The 13,774-nt window shown below is 44.3% G+C and overlaps 1 pseudogene; it reads left to right on the top strand.

Annotated features, from left to right (window-relative positions):
• LOC116893360 overlaps nt 1-13,774 on the top strand; it is a 545,263-nt pseudogene that overhangs the window by 449,407 nt on the left and 82,082 nt on the right.

The raw sequence follows: 13,774 nt of genomic DNA, 5'->3' as shown, positions 1-13,774 counted from the left end.
GACCTGCCTGCATTTCAGTTCATGTAGGAGATGGTAAGTCACACCTCTGGAGGGGTTTGTGAGGTTATTTCCAGAGAGGAGGAGCTACAGAGAGAAAGCATATGTTGAACATTGGTGGCATCATCCAATGGGTGGAGGACGCAGAGACAATGAAAAGAATGTTTTAGTTTGATCATCTATTGCTGTGACAAAAACCATGAGCAAAAGCAACTTGGGGAGGAAAGTGATCCTTTCACTTACTCCTAGTCTATCCTTGAGAGAAGTAGAATCTTTGGAGGAACTCTGTGTACTGGCTCATTCACTGGCACGTGCTCAGCTAGCTTTCTGATAGGGTCCAGACCCAACTGCCTAGGGGATAGTTCTGCCCACAGTGGGCTGAGCCCTCCCACACCAATGAGAATCAAGACCATTTCTCACAGACCTAGTCACAGGCCAGTCTGGACTGGATTATCCTTCACTTGAAGTTCCCTCTTCCCAGGAGATTCGAGGTTGTACCAAGGTGATTATTAAAAAAAAAAAAAAAAACCTAACCAGGACAAGGAGGAAAGAGGAAGCACCAGCATCCTGCACACCATAATGTAAATTGCTGAGCTCTGCCATGCCCTCCCTGCCAAGATGGCCTCTGACTCCAGAAGTCAAAACAAACTTTTCTTCCCTTAAGTTATTTCTGTCAGATGTTTGGTCAAAGCAACAATAAAAGTGCAATACTTATATGTGAAAGACCACAGTTCATCAGGCCAGCTCCATCAAGTAAAATCACATTGGGGAGGGACTAGCAAGAGGGCTCAGCAGTTAAGGGTACATGCTGTTCTGGCAGAGAATACCGGTTCAGGTCCCAGTGCCCCCATGGTGGCTCACAACCATCTGCAACTCCAGTTCCAGGGGATCTGACACTCTCCTGACCTCTCTGGGCCTAACACATGTAAATGGTATATTTACATGCAGGTAAAACACGTAAAATAAAATAATAGCCAGGAATACAGCTAAGTGGTAGATATATAATATATAATATATAATATATAATATATAATATATAATATATAATATATAATAATAAATAGTATTTTAACTGGTATGGTGGTGCATACCTTTAATCCCAGCCCTCAAGAAGCAGAGGCAGGTAGATCTCTGTGAGTCCCATGACTGCCAGGGCTACATAGTGTAGTGAGACCCCGACTCGAAACAGATCAATGTAACTAGTTCCGTTCACAGGGTCAAGGACTGTACCACTCCCTTCCCTTGGTAAGCACTGTGTTCAGCGGAGTGTTTGAGATATCACACAGACATCTCAGGGGTGTGTCCTTGTTACTGATGCTCTGAAGTGAAAGCTTATGAGTGACTGGTGAAGACGTCATTGACTCGTAGCGTTGCAAGGTGCCTCAGACCCGTTGATGTCAACATCTTGCTCATACCCACCGTCTTTGAACCATCACCACAGTTGCTAACAGGAGTTTACTAGGACATGAATATCTTGGTATTATCATAAGTAATTATAAAAGCCTCTACTTTTAGACTTCTAATTTTTAGTTTATGTGTATACGTGTTTGACTTGCACGTGACTATGGTGCACGGGATGCCTGGTACCCACAGAGGAAGGAAGAGGGTGCCACCTCCCCTGACGCTGGATTGTGGATAGTTCTGAATCAGCACATGGGTGCTGGGAAGCAAACCAGGCCTCGTTATAAGAGCAACAAGTGCCCTTAACTGCCTAGCCATCTCTCCGGGACCCTATAAAATAGTTTTACGCTGCAGACTACTGAATTTGGAAGACTTTTTATTTATTTACAGACAGGGTCTTGCTATGTAGCTCAGGCTAGCTTTGAATCCTTTATCTAGTCACAGCTATATTCTAACTTGAGTTCTTCCTGCCTCAGCCTCCGGAACTGTGGGGTTACAGACATATGCTCAGTTTGGAACCAAAACGTCTTGATCCAACACGCTCTTACCAGTTGAATGGCTGTGGAGTGATATCCTATAGTAAAATTTTATGTCAGGGATCTTTCCCTAAACTTTTATCTGATTAATCTGTTTTAAAGTTCCTTTCTAATTGGGTTGGGAACATGGCCAGGGCCTGGCTGATTATGACTCTGTTGTTTTGCTAAGCAATTATGTTCTCACAAGTGAACACTTATGTCAATAAGCATAGAGTAGTAAGGCTTTCAACCCCTGTCATCAAAGTCTCCTTCAGTAGTGGGCAGCAGCTGATGCAGAGACTCACGAGTGGTCAGAGCGCTGAGGAGTGACTTTGATGCTCAGGCCTAAGTGGGGCCTCTGTATCAATTCACAGAAAAAGGAGCAGAAAGAATGTCCGAGCAGGAGGTGCATGAGGAAGGCTGTGAAATGCTGTTGTGACATGCTGTCTCCTGCACAAGACAAGCCACTGTACCCAGGAACTCATTGCAATTATGGTCACATGCACAGATCCGTCAACAAGATCTGTCAGGAGGTCATTGAGAAGTACCGAGTGGACTCGGTGGGTTACAGAGAAGAAATAGGAGGTGACGGGAAGGCATGAGGGATGACGGGGTAGAAATGATCAAGATAAGGCATGTGATCTAGGAAGTTGCCGAAAAGCAAAAGTATGATTTATGTGTGTGTACACACACATGTGCACATGCCACAGAGTATGTGTGAAGTTAGAACTTGCAGGAGTCCATGCTCTCCTACTATGTGTGTTATCAGGTTTGGCATCAGGTGACTTCCTCTAGGACACCAGCCCAAGATGATGTTTTTGAAAAAGCAAACCAGGACACATCCGTCTCTGGAATGGTGGTACTTAGGAGGCTGAGGAAGGAAGATAGAAAGTTCAAAGCCAGCTTGGCCTACACAGTCCTCTGTCTCAAAGAAACAGAAAGAGATAGGGTGGGGGATGAAACCAAAGCAGGAGCTTTCAGATTAGTGGATGCCGACTGTAAGCAAGTTCAGAAAACACTGCATAGGAGCTGAAGAGAGGCTCAGTGGCTAAGAACACTGGAAGCTTGTGGGTCTGCATCAATCTCTGTGCCCAGCCTCTTGGGGAGGCAGAGCTGTGCTTACCCCACACCACTGCCAGGGTGGGTGCCAGGCTGTAGGGTAACGCTGGACACAGCTCCAGGAGCGGGAAAGCACGGTCTGAGATGTGGGAAAGCCAGAACTGGTTGGGGAGCGGGGAATCCCTGGGCCTGTGATAAGGCCGGAGCCATGGGGTTCTCTGTCTCTTGGATATCCAGGCACTGCTGGAAGTCATGGAAGAGCCAAGAACAGAGTTGGGGGCCCAAGGGCTGGGGACAGTGTCTAGCCTGGTCCATGGAGTGGGAATAGGAAGGGGAGCTCTGGGTTGTCCCAGCAGTGATTGTCCTTAGCTTGGCAGAGGCAGGCTTGATGGCAGTTGTGGCTGGGAGCACAGAGAGGTCTTCTATGGGAAAATTAAGCTGCTTCTCTGTAGGCAAATGCTTTCCTCATGGCTCCTCACGGCGGATCTTGATGAAAGCGACAGTCCATGTTTAACCATATTGTTCATTAGCTGTTCACGACGGAAAATGGATGCATAACCCCTTTCTCAGTGTCTGGCCCGAGATTAAATACCTTTTGCAGGGAGGAATGTCTGGAAAGGGAAGCTTATTGGCTAAGCCCTCCAGCCTCTAGGTACCTCATTAGCAATGGAGAACTCCGTTTTGGGCCCATGTGACCACAGGACATGTTTCCTTAGGTGAGAAGCTGGCATGTGCTCTGGGCCAAGAGTCTGACAGGGAGCAGGGAGACACCTAAGTCTCAGGTGTGTGCCCACCGCGTCTCTAGGTCTCAACCTGCTCTACCTGACCAAACCTCCTGGCATGGTTTTACCGTCCAACAGCTGCTCTTACAGAGGACCTGGCTTCGGTTCACGCATCCACACAGTAGTTTACAGTTGCCTGTGACTCCAGGCCAAGGTGACCTGATGCCCTTCTCTGGCTTCCATAGGCACTGCATGAACATGGTGCATATATACACAGGCAGGCACATACACATCCACATAAAAATAAAAAATGTTTAAAAGAGAAAGAGCCAACATTTCCCAGGGTTGTAACCCTTGGTGTCTTTCCTGGGGCATTGGCAGCTTAGTGAGATCATCTGTGATGTAACTGTTCAGGTCAGGGGGTCAGTGGCTCCCAAAGCCTGTGCAACATGCTGGTCTTGCTTCCAAGACAGGTGGTCGTACATGCCCAACCATGCTCACACTGTCATTGCCCTTTCATTGCGTTGCCTCAGGTATAGAAATGCTAAGTGCTGGACGCTCTGGCCAGGAAGCAGAATTAACCTGATCAATTGCACATCCTCATCCCGATCCATAAGGAATGACCTCATAGTTTTCTAATTCGTCTTTCTCTCCCTGCTCATTTGGTCCTCCACCACACAAGTGGTCCAGCAGCTATTCTCATCATTTGCATGCAAGCCAGAACTCTGGGGTTCAGTCATCTATTCTCGGGAGGAAATGAGGTCAATGCTCTCTCTAGCCAGATGCATATATTATGACCTGGGGCATTTCCATCCCTAGGGGTCTGAGATGTGCCCTCCACATAAATGCACCCAAGCATCCCGGCTCCTGTGTCATCATCCAGTATGAGACCATCTCAAGGACTAAGGAATTGTTGCTGCCAGCTTCCTTCTAATCCTTTCAGCTATGGAAGACCTCTGCTGAATACCTGGCTCACAGGTTGGCACAGAAGTTCACGAGCGCAGAAGAGCAGAAAGAAGAAGAAGAAAGGGAAAAAAGGCTCAAAGAATGTCATTTTATACAGCCTAAACCAAGCCTCTGAAATTTAAATAGCCAGCCAAGCTACAGCTGAACCACCAGTCTGCAGCCATGCTTGGGGCTGCACCCTCCTCCTCCCCTCCTCTTCTTCCTCCCCTTCTTCCCCCCTCCTCCCTCTGTGTGTGTGTGTGTGTGTGTGTTGTGTGTGTGTGTGTGTGTGTTGGATGGAGGGTGCCCATGGAAGCCAGAAGAGAGCCAAATGTCTTGTAGCTGGAGGTATAAGCAGTTGTTAGCTACCCAGAGGTAGGTGATCGGAACCTTGTGTAGGTCAACTTACATTCTCTGGAAGAGCAGCAAGTGCTCTTAACCAATGAACCATCTCTTTAACACAGTGTAGCTGTATTCTTTTTTTTTTTAAGTAAAATTTAATAATAATTGCTATTAACTTAATTTACCTACATGTATCCACAAAGAAATTTAAGTCAATAGATTGACTTCACAAGATAAAGAAACTGTAGAGCTAAGAACTGATACATCTCTATGAAGAAAATCAGTCATTTTTTTGTAAGACAATTAAGACGTGAACGTCTGGGGCTGGAGAGGTGGCTCAGTGGTTAAGAGCTCTGGCTGCTTTTCCTGAGATCCTGAGTTCAGTTCCAAGCAACCACCTGGTGGCTCACAACCATCCGTAATGTAATCTGATGTCCTCTTCTGCAATGCAGGTGTATGTGCAGACAGAGCACTCATACACATAAAATAAATAAACAAATCTTTTTTAAAAAGACGTGAATGTCTAAGGCAGGAGATATAGTTCAGTGGTTAAGCTCACATATTGCTCTTCAGAGGACCCAGGTTCAATTCTCAGCACTCACATGCTGGCTCATAATTCCAGTTTTAGGGCAATACCCTCTTTTGACTCCCGTGGGCACAAAGCACATGCACGGTATACAGACATGCATGTAGGCAAAATATCCATTTGCACAAAAATAATAAAATAAACCGCTTAAAAAAGAAAAAAATTTAAAAGATACCAACTTCTAAAAAAAAAAAAAAGAATCAAAGCCCAAATCAGTGCTATCAAAGTATGATTCTCTACAAATTAATCTATATGTTTGATGCAACCCCAACAAAATCCACATAGAATTTGTGATGAATTTGTTAATACTCTCAAGTTCATTTGGAAGAGTAAATGCCAAGAATAAAAAAATTTGTGTAGAGAGCAATTGGGAGCGCTTTGCCTGAAGACACGAAATGTAGTTTAAGACATCAGCAGTCAGGCAACATAGTATTAACACAGCGCCGTGGGGATCAGTGGGATAGAACAAAAACTCCAGAAACGCCCTTAATTAAAGTCTTGTTTAAGTTTGGCATTTCAAATTAAAAAGAAGTAATGGAGTATTTGATAAACACGGTTGGAATAATTATCTATTGTTTTAGGAAAAGAATCTTTTACTTAAAATAAATGGGGCCAGGGGCATAGCTCAGTGGTAGCGCACTTGTGCATGAGGCTCTGGGTTTGAACTTCAGCACCACAAAGTAAGAATCTGAGAATCAGTGTCAGACGCCGTCTTTTGCAGTGGGCGGCAGATGCATAAGGCCGGTCAAAAGGCTGAGACTAACACTTAGTGTTCAGCCCTAACTGGGACATGCAGATCAAACACCTTCCCAATCCACCAAGGCTCCTCCAGGACTATCTCAGAAGAGGCTGAGAGAGCGTGGGAGCCAGAGGATGGGCAGAAGTGCTATGGAATGCTGTCTCCTGGACTTGACTTGCTAATCACACTCGTGAACTCACAGCCGCCATGGTTACCTGCATGAATTCTGAACAAGATGTCAGGTTTCCCACACTCCAGCAGAAGGTCCCACAGCCCCGCACATACAAACAGCACTAACTGGATATAATGACTTATTATATATACATATACACACACATTACACATACATATACATACACATATACACATGCACATATATACATACACATACATATACATCATATACATATTCCTATACATATGTATATATCATATACATATACATACACATACATATACATCATATACATATTTATAATATACTTTTATATTTATACATATATGCTGGACATGAGGACACATGACTTTAGCCCCAGCACTTGGAAAGAGGAGGCAGGCCTGATCTACAAATTCCAGGAAATTCCCAAGAGTTTCAGGAAAGCCAGGGCCACACAGAGAAATCATACCTCAAAAAACAAATGAATAAACAAACAAATGAAGTCTGGAGAAGAACATGTCAAAGCGAGGTACAGGAAGAACTGGAAAGTGGAAATCTGTGCTAAATATGATAATATTTTATTGTATACATATAAGATATTTTCAGGAATGTAACACAATTTTAAAATAAAAAAATAAAATGAGAGATGACGTGTAGATCCCCACAAACAGTGAATATCATAAATATAATTCAAGAGCTGACAATAGAGGTGCATGCCTTTATTCTCAGCACTCAGGGGGCAGAGGCAGGAGGACCTCTGTGAGTTCAAGTTCAACCTGGCCTACAAAGAGAGTTCCAGAGCAGCCAGGGCTACACAGTGAGACCCTGTCTCAGTACAATAACTGACTACATTATAGTGTAAAAAGTTATTGTCTATTCCAATAGTTTTTGGATGAGAAAATATTCTTAGGTAAGCACGGATCCATAAAGAAAAAACATAAAACCATGGGCCTTCTCTACAGTAAAAGGTACTGGCAGCTGGAGTTATAACTCAGTGGTACAAGGAACCAGGAGGAGGGCTTGTTACCACCTACTGCCCCTCCAGAGGACCCAAGTACAGTTCTCGGATCCATGTTGGGCAGCTGACAACTGTCTAATCACTCCAGCTACTGGACATTTGACAACCTTTTGGCAACCCCAGGCACCTGCATGCATGTGTGCATACATACATGTAAACACACACATACACACAAAGTAAAAAAAATCTATTTTTAAGGAAGAAAAAGAAGGGAAAGGACCACAAAATTAAAGTAAACATTTGTGATACTTTTAATAAATAAAATGCTAATATTTGTGTTGTAAAAGAAGTCTCCAAATAGTTGACACAGCATAAAATCCCTGTGGTGGTTTGAACAGGAATGGCCCCATAGACTCATGTGTCTGAATGCTTGGTCCACATGCCAAAATGCTTACTTGTCGTCAGTGTAATAAATGAAATACAATATTGATTTAAATATGCATTTCTCTGAACATTGGAATCATCTTCCAAACAAGTATGGACCAAGTATTAGGAGGTGGGGCTTTACTGAAGGAAGTGTGTCTCTAAGGGGTAGGCTGTGAGATCCCAGAAGCTTAAGTCGGCTCTCTCCCTGCTGCCTGCCAATCCACATGTGGATCTCTCAGCTCCTTCTCCAGCACCAAGTCTGCCTGCAGGCTGCCATGCTGCCATTGGGATGGCAAAGGACTGAACCTCTGAACTGTAAGCCAGCCCCAATTAAATGTTTTCCTTTATAAGAGTGGCCATGGTCACGGTGTCTGTTCACAACAATAAAACCCTAACTAAGACAACCTCTACTATGAAGAGAAACAAAGACGATGGACGGAGCAGCAAATTGAAAAGAGAAGAAAACGAAATAAGCAGGGATTGTGTGGAAGATGATCCCATCTCTCTAATGCTCAGAGAAACGCAAATCAATCAATCAATATTATATTTCAGTTATTACACTGATGACAAGTAAGCATTTTGACATTCAGTGTTAGGAAAATGTGAAAAAAAAAAGATGCTTATAAACTGCTTATAAGAAGGTAGATCCATGGGCTGGAGAGATGGCTCAGTGGTTAAGAGCACTGTCTGCTCTTCCAGAGGTCCTGAGTTCAATTCCACAGCAACCACATGGTGGCTCACAACCATCTATAATCAGGTCTGGTGCCCTCTTCTGACCTGCAGGCATACATGCAGGCAGAAAGCTGTATGATGTATACATAATAAATAAATAAATGTTAAAAAAGAAGAAGAAGAAGAAGAAGAAAAGAAGAAGAAGAAAAGAAAAAAAAAGAAGAAGAAGAAGAAGAAGAAGAAGAAGAAGAAGAAGAAGAAGAAGAAGAAGAAGAAGAAGAAGAAGAAGAAGAAGAAGAAGAAGAAGAAGAAGAAGAAGAAAAAGAAGAAGAAGAAGAAGAAGAAGAAGAAGAAGAAGAAGAAGAAGAAGAAGAAGAAGAAGAAGAAGAAGAAGAAGAAGAAGAAGAAGAAGAAGAAGAAGAAGAAGAAGAAGAAGAAGAAGAAGAAGAAGAAGAAGAAGAAGAAGAAGGTGAATCCAGCCGGGGATAGTGGTGGGTGCCTGGGACCCCAAGCCTCAGGAGGATGAGGTGTTATCAGGGCAAGACCCTAAGTTATGAGAAGGAGAAGGAAAAAGAGGAAGAGGGGGAGGAAGAGGAAGACAAAGAGGGGGAAAAAGAGAAGGAGTAGAAGGGGGAAGAGGAGGGGAACATTATTGTTTTGATTTATTTTGTTTTGAATGTGTCTCTAATGCACTGAGTTACAGGTAACTATACCTAAGGATCAGAAGACATTCTATAAAAGTAAAGACCATGTAGAGCTCACAGACATAATAAGACTGTGTTATACTCATATGCATATATGTATATATGTGTATAATGTGTGTATATTTATATATACATGCATACACATAGTCCTATGAAGATATGAATGAATTGGAGGCAAAGTCCCCCTCCCCCACCATTTTCGCCAGCATCTTCACATAGAAGCCAAGACCTTGACTTCAGCCCTCCGAAACACTCAGTAAATGACCCAGCAGATTCACACCTCACCCACAATTCTGACTACAGAACGGCGAGCCAGGTAGACATCGTTTCTAAGCACTGAATGCTTCTTAGCATTTGCTATTTTGCTATTTTGTTATTGTGGAGGAAGAAAACTAATATACGCCCAGAGAAATAGAGACCCGTACAGGGGACTGGAGAGAGAGCCCAGTGGTTAGCAGCACTTGCCGTTCCTGCAGGGGACATAGGTTTGATTCCCAGCATCCACATGGCAGCTCACCACTATCTGCAGCTCCAGCTCCAGGAAATTCTACACCCTCTTCTGCGACTGCACATGGATTCGCATGCACACACATATTAAAAATTTTAATTAAAAAATGGACTCGTGCACAGGTGTATGCTTTGGTGGGCAGAAATCAAGCTCAGGGCTAGATTCATGGATAGGTGTGAGTTGGGAGTCGGGGGACAGGGCTACACAGATGCTAGAAATGTGCTCTGTTTTGAGTTGCACCCTGGCCTTAGATGATCACTGTTTACCTCTAAACAGACAAGAACTGAAAACAGGGGCTGGAGAAATGGCTCAGCAGCTGATAGCCCTGAATGTCCTTTCAGAGGATCTGGGTTCAATTCCCAGCACCCCACGTGGTAGATCGTAGTGATTCATTACTCCAGATAGGGAATCTGATGCCCTCTTCTGACCTCTGCAGACACCAGGTACACATTAGTGCACAGACACGCAGGCAGGCAAAACACCGAGACACATAAAATAAAAATAATGCTTTACAAAACCCCGGACACAACATCAATGACAACCCACCAGGTAAAATGGATTAAAAGGTAAATCATGCGACAGGAAACACCCAGAAATTGTGTGTGCGTGAGTCCTGTGGAGAAATATCAAAATGGTGCCACATGAAAGGGTCTAAACACCAAGGAAAGCAGGAGTTCGCTCACACGGGATCTAAATGGTACAGCACACGTCTGGGAGCAGAAAGCTGATGAAGGCTTGGCAGCGGCCAAGGGCCGGGAAAAGGAAGGACTGCAGAGAGATGAGAGGAAAAGAGGGGATAAAGGAAGTAAGTGTTCTGTGCCTCCATGTTCTTTCCCTTGTAAGCCTTCAATGTCTGAGCCACCTCTCCGGGCCCTGTGCCTCCACTGCAATGCTTTCGAGGGTGCGCAGATTTTCCAAGCTCATCACCGAGTACACTTTAAATGGATGCAGGTTTTTGTATGGAAATTAAACCTCAATTAACTTGATTAAAAAAAAAAAGAAAATTCAAAGGCGTCAAGGGGGGCCTTTCAGGAGTTCTTAAAAGAAAGGAATAAAATTTTCGACGGAGCGAGTTGCCTTCATCGCTGATTGGGGTTACACTAAGTTTGGAGACGGATCCAGGGGGGGGGACTCACTCTCAGTTCGATGATCAGTCTTTCCACATCTTGGGACACCTAGGACGTGAGTCCTGGTAAGCTCTGAGCATTGCAGTTATTGTCCAACCTCCAAGGATTTGATAAGCTTTACCTGTCAAACACTGTAGATTCGATATTACAGGGGAAAGAGGGCATGGGTGACTGAAAAGGTGAATGCTTACGGTTTGGGTGGGAACTGTCTCCCAAAGCTATGCCTAAAGATCAGAGGATGTTCTTCAGGAATAAACACCCTGTGGGGCTGACAGCCAGCAAGGACAGGACCTACCACCCTAGGCCTCCACCAAACATTGTATCTTCTCAGCCTACCCTATGCCACCTCAGCCCATTCCATATCTCCCCAGCTTACCCCTCATCTCCTCAGCCCGTCTTATATCTCTAACCTATAACCCATACCACCCTCACCCATCTGCTATTTCCGTAACCCACTCCATATCTCCATGTCCTGGTCCATATCTCCTTCACCCACCTGAGTTCATGGAAGACTGGGGTGAACACCTTCCAGACAAACTAACAGATTTCCACTACCAGTTTTTGCCTCAGTCAATATGGAGGGCAGGCCAGAAGCGTCAGGAAGCTCAAGTGCAAAGGGTGACTCTCTTTTTAAAAATGTTTTGTGCTTAATTTTACGTGTATGGATGCTTCACCTACATTTGTGCTGTGTCCACAGAGGCTAGAAGATAGCATTGCATCCCCTGGCACTGGAGTTATCCATTGGTTGCAAGCCATAGTGTAGGTGCTGAGAATCAAATCTGGGCCCTCTGGAAGAGCAGCATGACTTTAAACCACTGAGCCATCGCTCCAACCCTCCACCCCAAGGATGACTCTTCAATCAAAACAAGATAGGAGGTGGGAGAGAGGATCCGTTTCTCTATCCCAGCTAGATGTGGCTGTACACACCTATACTCCCAGCATTTGGGAGGCTGAGGCAGAAGGATGTTGAGTTCCTGGCCAACCTGGGTTACAGAGACCCCGTCTCAAGAACATATACAAAATCACTTTTCTGTAAAGGGTCCTGTGGAGGAGCCAGCCACAGAAGCATCCGCCCTGTCCCCGCCCCCATGCTTCCTAAGAATAAATAGTACTTAAAATAACTTGTGAACAACGCAACCTTCTCGCTCTCACCCAAATATTAATTACGACATCCCTCGTGAGTGGCAGTGTGATTAAATGTGCTTCATTATTTCTGACGATCTTGATTATGTACTTCGTGGTGCAGTGATTCGAAAACCTCGTCCAAGTTCATTTTATCTGAATATCCGCTTTAACGGCACTTTGAAAAGACTAAGTGGGTCCAAATGCAGAAGGGGAGCTGGGCATGGTGGCCAAGACTATGATCTTGGAACTCGGGGCCGAGGCAGGAGGATCTCATGTTCAAGGCCAGTCTGAGCCACATTAGGAGAGCTTATTTCAAAACCCAAAGGGAGCCTCACTGGATCGTGCTGTGCGTTTCCCAGGGACTGCACACGAGCCCACCAGTGAGCCAGTGAGATAGTTCAGTAGGTTAAAGGTGCTTGTGGTTCAAGCCTGACTACCCAAGTCTGATCTCTAGAACCCACAGGTAAAGGAGACCATTGTCATATCAAAGTGTCTTCTCAATTGCACATGCAAATTGTCACACACACACACACACACGTGTGCAGAGAGACTCAAAAATAATTATAAAGCAGGGGTGGAGAGATGACTCAGGAGTTAAGACCACTTGCTGCCCTTGCAGAAGACCCAGGTTAGCTCCCAGAACACACACAGTGGTTCACGACCTTTGGAAACTCCAGTTCCAAGGTGATCTAAGGTCTCTTCTGGCTTTCACAGGCATGGTGTACATGTTATACAAGACATTCTGACAAGCATAAAATAAAAAATTAAAAAAATAATTTTTAAAGGCATTAAAATAATACATAAAAATTTAAATATGTAAAATGAATCTTAATAAATAAATCTGGCCGGTGCTGGGCTTGATACCTGTCATCCCGGCTATTTGAGAGGCTGTAGTTAGAAGAGCCGGAGTCCAAGGCCTACCTGGAGTACAGAGTGGGTTCAAGTCCAGCCCAGACAAAATACAAAATAAAAAGTAAGAAGAGGGATAATGATACAACTCGGAGTGTTTGTTCAACATACGCAAGGCCTAAATCCCCAGCACCCAGGGTGTGTATATGGTGGGAGACAACCACCATTAGTACTTTCCTTTTGCCAGTCTTTTTGCTCATGGATTAGATAGACAGGTACATACATACATACATACATAAATACATATATATACATACATACATATATATATATATATATATATATATATATATTTGAGATAGAGTCTCACTGTGAAGCTCTAACTGTTAGCTGTCCCGGAACTCACTATGGAGACCGGCCTCTAATCTACAGAGATCTGCCTGCCTCTGACTCCCGAGTGCTGGGATTGAAAGTATGTCACTGCACCTGGATTGATCACTCGTTTTTTAAAACGACCCAGCTGTTTATTTTGAAATTTATTGTATGTGCTTGATTGTTTTGCTTACATATAGTTCTGTACATCCCATGTGTGCCTGGTCCATGAGGAGGCCAGAAAAGGGCTTTGGATCTCCTAGGGTCCCCTGGAAGTAAAATTACAGACAGTTGTGAGCTGCTATGTGGGTGCTGGGAATCCAATCCAGGTCCTCCGGAAGAACAGCCAGTGTTCTTGTTTCGTTTTGTTGTTTTTGCTTTGTTTTTTGTTTGCTTGTGTGTTTTCGAGACTGGGGTTCTCTGTGTATCTCTGTCTGTCCTAGAACTTACGCTGTAGACCATGCACAGAGATCCGCCTGCCTCTGCCTCACTAGAGCTGGGATCAAAGGCATGCGCTCGCCAGTGTTCTTAACTGCTGAGTCATGTTTTCAGCCCTGATTGCTGCTGTTT

The sequence above is a fragment of the Rattus rattus genome, chromosome 2, assembly GCF_011064425.1.
Source record: "Rattus rattus isolate New Zealand chromosome 2, Rrattus_CSIRO_v1, whole genome shotgun sequence".
NCBI classification, from domain to species: Eukaryota; Metazoa; Chordata; class Mammalia; order Rodentia; family Muridae; genus Rattus; species Rattus rattus.
The sequence above is the reverse complement of the archived record's forward strand: the minus strand, read 5'-3'. Positions and strand labels throughout refer to the sequence as shown.